Source organism: Prunus mume, linkage group LG2 (assembly GCF_029339155.1).
Source record: "Prunus mume cultivar Tortuosa linkage group LG2, ASM2933915v1, whole genome shotgun sequence".
Taxonomy (NCBI): Eukaryota; Viridiplantae; Streptophyta; class Magnoliopsida; order Rosales; family Rosaceae; genus Prunus; species Prunus mume.
Genome location: NC_142699.1, coordinates 40,912,616 through 40,921,680, shown reverse-complemented (window position 1 = coordinate 40,921,680; position 9,065 = coordinate 40,912,616). Strand labels below are relative to the sequence as shown.

General features: G+C 36.7%; 1 pseudogene across 1 annotated transcript; it reads left to right on the top strand.

Annotated features, from left to right (window-relative positions):
* The first annotated feature begins 5,317 nt into the window (after positions 1–5,317).
* Positions 5,318–8,777, top strand: LOC103322577 (putative aldo-keto reductase 2; annotated as a pseudogene). The gene is made up of 5 exons (XR_001677333.2): positions 5,318–5,731; positions 6,131–6,331; positions 7,104–7,276; positions 7,356–7,458; positions 8,232–8,777. The product of XR_001677333.2 is annotated as a putative aldo-keto reductase 2 (transcript).
* The last annotated feature ends 288 nt before the right edge of the window (positions 8,778–9,065 follow it).

Here is a 9,065-nt window from a genome sequence, read left to right as displayed (position 1 = left end):
GTTTCAAAAAAGCATCACAAAGATTTCATTAGGGCTTCAATACTTACTAAAATTGAGAAATTGAATAAGAAAATTTGTACAAAAGAATGCAGGCGATGCAAAAGTCCAGCGCAGAACCAAAGTATTATAAGGAAATTGCATTGAAATGGAAAAACTTCCAACTTTTAAAGCAAGGAAATATGCTGAAAGAGTTGTGAGCATTGAAACAGATGATGTAACATAATCATTCAACTTGGTCATCTCTGCCAAACCAAAAGGCACGCTAAAAACTTATGCACTTGACCATCCACTACTACATTTTTCACTTTGCGCGACGAAGAGAATTTCGTCGCGCAAAATATATTATAGTCGCACAAATTTTAGCGCGACGAAACTTCGTCAGCCTTGATTCCGTCGCGCAAAGATCGTGGAGAAAGACTTTGCGCGACGAAATTTTTCATTTGTCGCGCAAAGAGACTTTGAGCGACGAAAAATATTGGTCGCGCATAAGCGACTTTGCGCGACGAAAAATATTTGTCGCGCATAAAGAGACTTTGCGCGACTTCTTGCGACAAAAATATTTTAAAAAATTTAAAAAAATTTCGCATCCCATTTTTGGTACCGTCCAAATTTTTAGAGTTTCTTGTGCGACGAATATTAATGTCGCGCAAATATTTTGTGAAATATTTTGGTTTTTGACTTTTTGTTTTATTATTTCTTTAATATTAATTTAATTATATTAATTATTTCGAATTCTTTATTTTTAAATTTAATTTAATTGTATGATTTTTTTCATTACTTTAATTTAAATTGATATTAATTTAATTATATTAATTTATTCAAATGTTTACTTTTTAAATTTAATTTAATTACTTTAATTTAAATTGACATATTCAAAATAAAATTACATATGAAAAATAGTGATCAAATTATCCAATAAATATATACATATATATATAATATTCAAAATGTACACATAAATTAACAAAGTACAATAAATAAATAAAAAGGATAATCTCCCCTAAAATTGTTATACCACAAATCCAACCCAAACTCCAATCCCTCCCCTTTACTCAACCCCAAACCCCACACAAACTCAAAACTAACTCCAAAAACACATATTAATGAAAAAAAAATTAAAATTTGGAGAGAATCTACCTTTGGCAAGATTGAGAGTGAGTGAGAATGAGAGATAAATGAGTGTGAGAGAATTAGAGAAGATAGTGATAGAGAGATGAGAGAGTGAGTGAGAGTGAGAGATAGTGAAAGAGAGATGAGAGAGTGAGTGAGTGAGAGATAGTGAAGAGAGAGATGATGAGAGAGTGAAGAGAGAGATGATGAGAGATTAAGTGAGAGGAGTGAGTGTGAGAGAAATGGTGGGATTTGGGGAGAGGGAAAGAGAGAGGAGCGGAAAGAGTAGAGAAAGACATTGAGAAAATGGTGGAGGAGTTATTTTCATTTTAAAAACCGTATCACTTTGCGCGACGAAGATATTGTTGGTCGCGCAAAGTTTTGCGCGACGAAAAATAATGGAGTATTGGTCGCGCAAAGTTTTGCACGACGAATATTAGTATATTGGTCGCGCAAAGTCAAAAAAAAAAATCCCGTCCCATTTTTGGTACCGCCCAAATTTTGATATTTTTCTTGCGACGAAAAATACATATTGGTCGCACAAAGTCTAAAAAATTCGCGTCCATTTTGATACCGCCAAATTTTCTTGACGAAAATATATATTGGTCGCGTAAAGTCTAAATTTTTTTTTCATCCCGCGTCCCATTTTGGTACCACCCAAATTTTAGAGTTTTGGAGACGAATTGTTGGTCATAAACTTTTGAGAGGCGAAAAATTGGTTCGTAGTACGATATTTATAAAAATAATTTCTATGAATAATAAAAATATTTTTTTTACGATTTAAAATATAAATAAGGTTAAAGCTACTTAATAAATGTATATACCAATTTCTTAAGTGTTATACGTACAAAATAAATAAATTTAAAGCTACTTAATAAGTAAATAAATATATATATACACACACCATTCAACGATCCAACCGTCAGACTTGTTTGTATATACTTCAAGATCGTATACCCCAAAATCGTAAAAAACAAACATTCGGAGACCTAGTAACGGGACAAAAAATTTCAACGGTTCTTAATGAAAAGTCACGATTTAACGGTTATTTTAACTCTGATTTTGATGATTTTTTACAGCTACACTCCTTGACCCTATATGAATACAATGAACTAATTCGATTGTCAATTTACAATATTTACACTAGTGGATACCGCAAAATCTTATGTTATATTTAACAAAAGTATAAATAAACTCTTAATTGTTAGTGAATATATTGTTTTGATGGCATACGCATTCTACGAAACTAGTTTGAACGATCCAACCGTCAAACTTGTTTGTTTATACTTCAATTTAAAATACGCCAAAAATCGAAAAAAATAAACATTCAGAGATCAAGTAATGGGACAAAACTTTTTGGCGGTTATAAATGAAAAATCACGATTTAACGGTTATTTTAACTCCGATTTTGATGATTTTTTATAGCTACACTTTTTGACCCTATATGAATACAATGAACTAATTCGATCGTCAATTTAAAAAATAAATTTTCTAATAAAAACCCAATCCAAACAACAATAATATATTTTTCTAACAAAGATTTTAAAAAATAATTTATTTAATTTATTTATTTTTATAAGGACTTTGCGCGACGAAGTTAATTGTTTCGTCGCACAAAGTAGCTGACGTGCAATTGTTTTTCGCACAAAGTCGCTTTGCACGCGACCATTTTCCGTCGCGCAAAGTTACTTAAGCGACAAATTTTTTTTAAATCGCGCAAAGTTACTTTGAGCGACGAATTATTTTTCGTCGCGCAAAATTTGGTTGCGCAAGACTTTGGCGGCGACGTATTGTCGTCGCGCAAAGTTGGTCGCGCAAGGTTTTAAGCGGACGAGTTTTGAGTTTCGTCGCGTTAAATCGCGCAAAATTTAGTCGCGCAAGGGTTATTTTGTAGTAGTGATCGTACCATCCAGTTCAGAGTCTTCATCTGTAAACAGAAAGAAGAAAAGCATAAAATTAATGACATGTATATGATAACCATTACTTTTTTCTAACAATTAACATGGGACGCCACCTGGCATCTATTAAATTATTTATTTGTTTTGACATCAAAATTGATTTAAAATTGGTAATAATTCAAAAATAAAATAAAATCCCAAAAGAATGAACATAAAATTTCTAAACACCCCTTTGCGACATTATCTTCAACTAAATTAATGTGTGAAAACCAAATTTTGACCTTAGGAAATTTGAAGTAATAATTGGAGAAAGAGTTGTTGTAACGTATTATTGTTAGTAGAGAAACAAATTTGACTTTTGTAGGGGTCTTTTGTTCCAGCAACTTTGACGAATGGGGTTGGGCTGCCGTAAGAAGACAACGAACAAAATTCCTCAAAGCCTGATTTCGGAACCAAGCTCCCAAAAGGGTTTTTATAAGATCCGACGAGACTTTAGAAAAACACTCTTAGGTTCATCTCACTAACACCAGATAAGCATGATAAACGGATTAACGGCTTAGCCTGAGGAACCTGTGGCATGAGAGCTAAGCTTTCACAAGTTTAACAATTTGAGAGAGAGAGAGACATGAATTTCTTATAGAGAACAAGAGCCTGAAGTGAACAGAGCACTATTAGAACAATTCCTATCCTAAGAGGGAGAAGGAAACGAACGAAAGAGGAGATTGGGTGTCTTGAGTGAATTCTCAGATGCTTTGACAAAGCTTGGTCAGGCCTCCGAGTGGGTTGATTTTCTGGGTAGCAAAAGCCCCCTTCTATAGGCATGAAGAACCCTAATTTCGTCTAATCCTTTCCCTCCCTTTCTCGTTGCTTCCTTCCACTTAACCTTTTGGGTGAAATTCTTCCGTTCGAGATGCATGGGTAAGGGACCCTTTGTGGTTCCAATGGTTTGACGCAGTTGGACCTCCCCATGAGGGCAAGGTGCCACCTGCTTTCTCTCTTTGGTTTTCGAAACGAAGCTCGTAATGGAAAAGGGGACGGATAGAGCCTTTTGTCCGATGGGTATTTGTCCTTCACCCATAAATCTCCGTTGGTTCTTGTCATGGCTCCTTGTCTGACTTGTTTGGAGTCCTAACAGGGATGGAGCACGACACCAGCTTTTGAGAAGGCTTTGGGCTAGGCTTGTGTGTATAGTATCGGATTAACAGCGTGATATCTCCAGCATCTAATGGGCTTTTGCCAAGCTGCTGGAAGTGACTTTAGTTTTTTAGGCATTCTATTGATATGGGCTGGGCTACTAGATGATTTCCTAAGGCTTTGGACCATTTTCTCTTCTCTCTCATGCTAACCCATGTGTTTGGGTTCTAAGAACGGGCTTGAGTTTTAATGCCCCCAAGTGGCTTAAAGCGTGCGTTCCTCGAACCCTCAATAGGCCCTATGATTACTTGTTCCCTCCATGCCACAACCTTCTCAGTAGGCGGTTTAATTTTTTTGTGGCTTGGGTCCACTTGAGTCATAGCTTGGTGTTAAAATAATGGCTCTTTTCGCATGATGCCTATGCTTACGCTTGAGTTTTATTATTAGGGCAAGTAACTTTGATGAGCACGTGGCGTGATTTTTGTAAGGTTGATGTGTTTTATTTGGCCCCTTTATATGGCTTACTTGGCATGGCGCGTGGCTGGTAGCATGTATTAGCGGGTCCCAAATGCCCCTTCGTTCGATTAAACCCCTTTTGTATCTTCTTTTGTGTTGGGAGGAATTAATTTAGCTTAACCTTGGATTTTTGGGCCTCAACAACTTTGAGAAATTATTTAATTTTTTTACATGTCAAAATTATATTTTAAAGCTTAAAATATGAAGTAAATGTCACAAGGAGTTCGTAGGATTTTTGTTATTGTGAATTTTATGAATTTATTATTATTTTTGGACGTTAAAGCATTGTAAAACAGTAGTAAATGGAACCAATGACACATGGCATCGTCTCATAGGTGCGTCATCAGAGTAAAATTATCAATAGAATTGGAAACCAAGCGGCAGATCATTTGGCGTCGCTGGCACTCACGAGGTCGATAGTGTTGGAATCTAGACCCCGACCTCTCTTGTGCATGTACTTAACAACGATGGCCTTCCTTGCCCTCCAGGATACTAAGGATCTCCCGTACTGTTCAGTGAGCTTGACATCCTGTTTTGGAATGTCATACCATGTTGCTTCCTGCGCAGTTTATGTTAGTTGTATTTCCTTTCTTAGCTGTTTGCTTTATTCCTAGTTTCTGCTTTTACTCTTGCGTTTGCTGAGGTGTGTCTGTGCCTTCAGCCCTTGTCTGTTTGTTTCCTCTTTGTTTTGGTGGAATAAATATCTTTTCGAAAAGAAAAAAAAGCAAGAAAAGTCAATGGGAGAGATGCTCTGGAGCCGGCAAGTTTGAATTATTGCTGATTGGCGAGCTCGTTTGAAGTTTCCACTTTCTGCAGATATAAATGTACGAACCAAACTGAAACAACCACAGAGAGCAAATGGCAGGGGAGTGAGGAGGATCAAGTTGGGTTCACAAGGCCTTGAGGTCTCTGCTCAAGGCCTGGGATGTATGAGCATGTCTGCCTTCTATGGCGCTCCGAAGCCCGACGCAGACATGATCAGTCTCATCCACCATGCCATTGACTCCGGAGTCACCTTCCTCGATACCTCTGACATCTACGGCCCTTTCACCAACGAAATTCTTCTTGGCAAGGTACGCCACTAACCTTGACTTTGCTTCTTAATATTTGCTCATAATTTGTATCAATTGCTTTTTGGATTTGTTTGGGCTGTTAAATTGGATGAGTTGATCATGAACGGAATTGGGTTCTGTTCACTCTTGTTCCTGTCTTTAAGTTACTAAATCAAGCACGAGCACTGAGAGAGACAATAATTTTTATAATTGCTTTGTGGTTTTTGTTTGTATTGTTGAATGGGATGAACTAATGATGAAGTGAATTGGGTTGTGTTCACTTTTGTTCTTGTAGTTGAGTTACTATGCCAAGCGCAGTCACTATATATAATTACCTTTTGGGTTTTGTTTAGATTGTTCAATTGATTGTAATTGATGATGATGAAGTGAATTGGATTTTGTTGGATTGATGAGGAACAGGCTCTGAAGGGTGGGGTACGAGAGAAGGTTGAATTGGCCACCAAGTTTGGTATCAGCTTTGCTGATAACAAGCCGGAGGTTCGAGGTGATCCTGCATATGTGAGAGCTTCTATTGAGGGTAGCTTGAAGCGCCTTGGTGTTGATTCTGTTGATCTCTATTATCAGCATCGGATTGATACCCGTGTACCCATTGAAGTCACGGTTTGTTTTCTTCTCTCTTGAATCGCACAACAATTGTGTTGATAACTTCATATGATGATAAAGTTTCCATTGAATTGAGAAAACAAGACATGTGTCTTTAGTAAGAATGATGCTCGAGGAGGACTAATTGAAATTAGTAACTACGCATCTGCAGGTCTACCGAAGTCATGGTTATTCAAAGACCTACAACATCTTTTATCATTTTATTAGTTCAATCCCCATTCAATTCGTTTGTCTTCTACCAAGTAGAAGTATGGTTTGACCACATCTTTTGACTGAAACCCCTTTTTTAGTTCCATTTTCTAAATTACATTGTGTTGAGTTGTTCAAGCGTGAAAAGGTTGTCTTTGATGAGTGTCTTTTTATATCTTTACGCGTCAAGTGATGATGAACTCGTTATAAAAGTTTGAATTACTCTCAGTCATTTATCAACAATTTTAGAGATGGTTTGTGTAAATCTTCTAACTGATTTTAACTGAAAAACATTTCATCTTGATTTTTTTGTTTGTTTGCTCAGTTATTACAATCTGCGCCATTTCCTCCCAACTAGATGAAAGGGTCTTAATTGTTTGGGCTGTGTTCTGTGTGTGTGTGTGTGTGTTTTCTTTATCATATGTCTGAACTCTGAACTGGATATAGGCAGTAGCTATGTTACTTTCCTTATATGCTTGACTGTTAGTATTATTCTTTTTTGTACTGGCATGCATCATGATTCACTTATTTTGAGAAATGCATGTCATTCCTTAAATTCCTTTATCATGTCATTTACAAGGTTGGGGAACTCAAGAAACTAGTTGAAGAAGGTAAGGTAAAGTACATTGGACTATCCGAGGCCTCTGCTTCCACAATAAGAAGAGCACACGCTGTTCATCCAATAACAGCTGTGCAGTTGGAGTGGTCGTTGTGGTCAAGAGATGTGGAGGAAGATATAATTCCTACTTGCCGGTGAGTCTTAATGGAACTAACTGATTTGTTTATAAAGTAGGTAAAATTTCATGCTAATCTCTTTTTTTGATTTTCCCAGGGAACTTGGCATCGGCATTGTTGCATACAGTCCTCTAGGAAGAGGATTCTTTTCATCAGGAGCTAAGTTGTTTGAAAATCTTCCCAATGATGATGTCCGAAAGGTGTGTTGATATGCCACATACATATTGATTTTCAAGTGCAGAAGTGCATGCACATTAGAGAAAATTACTAGCATTGTGAATGTCCTTGTATCTCCTAGAAAGTTCTCAGATTAGTAATTGATCTCACAAGTTTTAGTAATCTCCCCTTGCAGGCTAGAACCCTCTTGTTGAGTTCACACGGAAAAAAGAAATCTTTTTAAAATTGCTGTATCCAAGTATCCCTGATTTATCCAGATAGTCCCAAGGCTTAAATATTCTTAATATAATCCTGTTCTAAGGTAAAAAATTCTCAAAGTTGAATTAGGCCAAATCAGAATGATTTCTTTTAATATTATTTATTTATTTGTTTTTGGAATTCACTTCCCACCCTTGTTATAATTTGAAGAAACAAACATGCTAGCCAGGTTGCCCATCAGCTTCTCCTTATTTCATAGAAAGTAACTGTATTTTTGTGTTCACCCCAGGTAGACTAATTATCTGGTAATTGACAGTGCACTCTCTGACAGTGTTACTCAAGTTGAAAAAAGAAAAACAAAAGAATAACGTGTTATGATCATTATCATTATGAACCTGCCTTAGTTGACTTCTTCACTGCAATCCTCAAATATTTTGTAATGCCATGAAAATAATGGATTTCTACACATCTGAAGGAGTCTCTATTGTAGTGTTACAAAGTTATGTTGACTTCTTATCAGGGCCTTTGAATTGTGCCTCCTCTATATCATATCATTTTTATAAAGTCATTTTAACCTTGATTACTTTATTGGTTGCAGTATCTACCTAGGTTCCAAGCCGAAAACCTAGAGCATAATAAAACAATATTCGGGCGGGTTAGTGATCTTGCAGCAAGGAAGGGGTGCACCCCATCTCAGCTAGCACTGGCCTGGGTTCATCATCAAGGCAACGATGTGTGTCCGATACCCGGAACCACCAAGATTGAGAATTTTAACCAGAACATTGGTGCTCTCTCTGTGGCCCGACACCAGAAGAACTGGCTGAGCTTGAATCTTTTGCTTCTGCTGATGCCGTTAAAGGTGACAGATATCAGAATGACTTTAGTACTTGGAAGAACTCTGAAACTCCTCCAGTGTCTTCATGGAAAGCCGCATGAGCATGTGCCTTTTGTCATGCCATAATGCTTCTTTGTACCCCATGAGCTTTGTAAATTTCTTTCCCGTTATGAGAATAAGTAGTTCATGTGAAGTGGTATGTAATGACTGACTTTGAGACGTTTGTCATTTTGTAAGCAGATTTCATCATGTTGTATGAGTATCTAAAAGTATGAAATAATCTGGGGTCAAACGAAGTTTTTCATTTTATTTCTTTGACTTAATTTTCTCTGTCACTAGCAATTTTTAAGAGATCAAACTCTTCCACTCTCTGCTTACCGAAGACTGCCTTCATACCCCTTTTCCTATCTTTAAGATCCAACAACCTGTCTTTTGGAACTAACTGAACATCATTTCCCTTGGCAGCAATAAAATTTATGTTAGAAGCTGCAACCGTTCCTTTACCAGCATAACATTTCCTTTAGAACCCTCAACATTTTCGTTCTTTTTTTTTTTTTTTTCCCTATTTTGATAATACAATATCTATACTATTCTAAT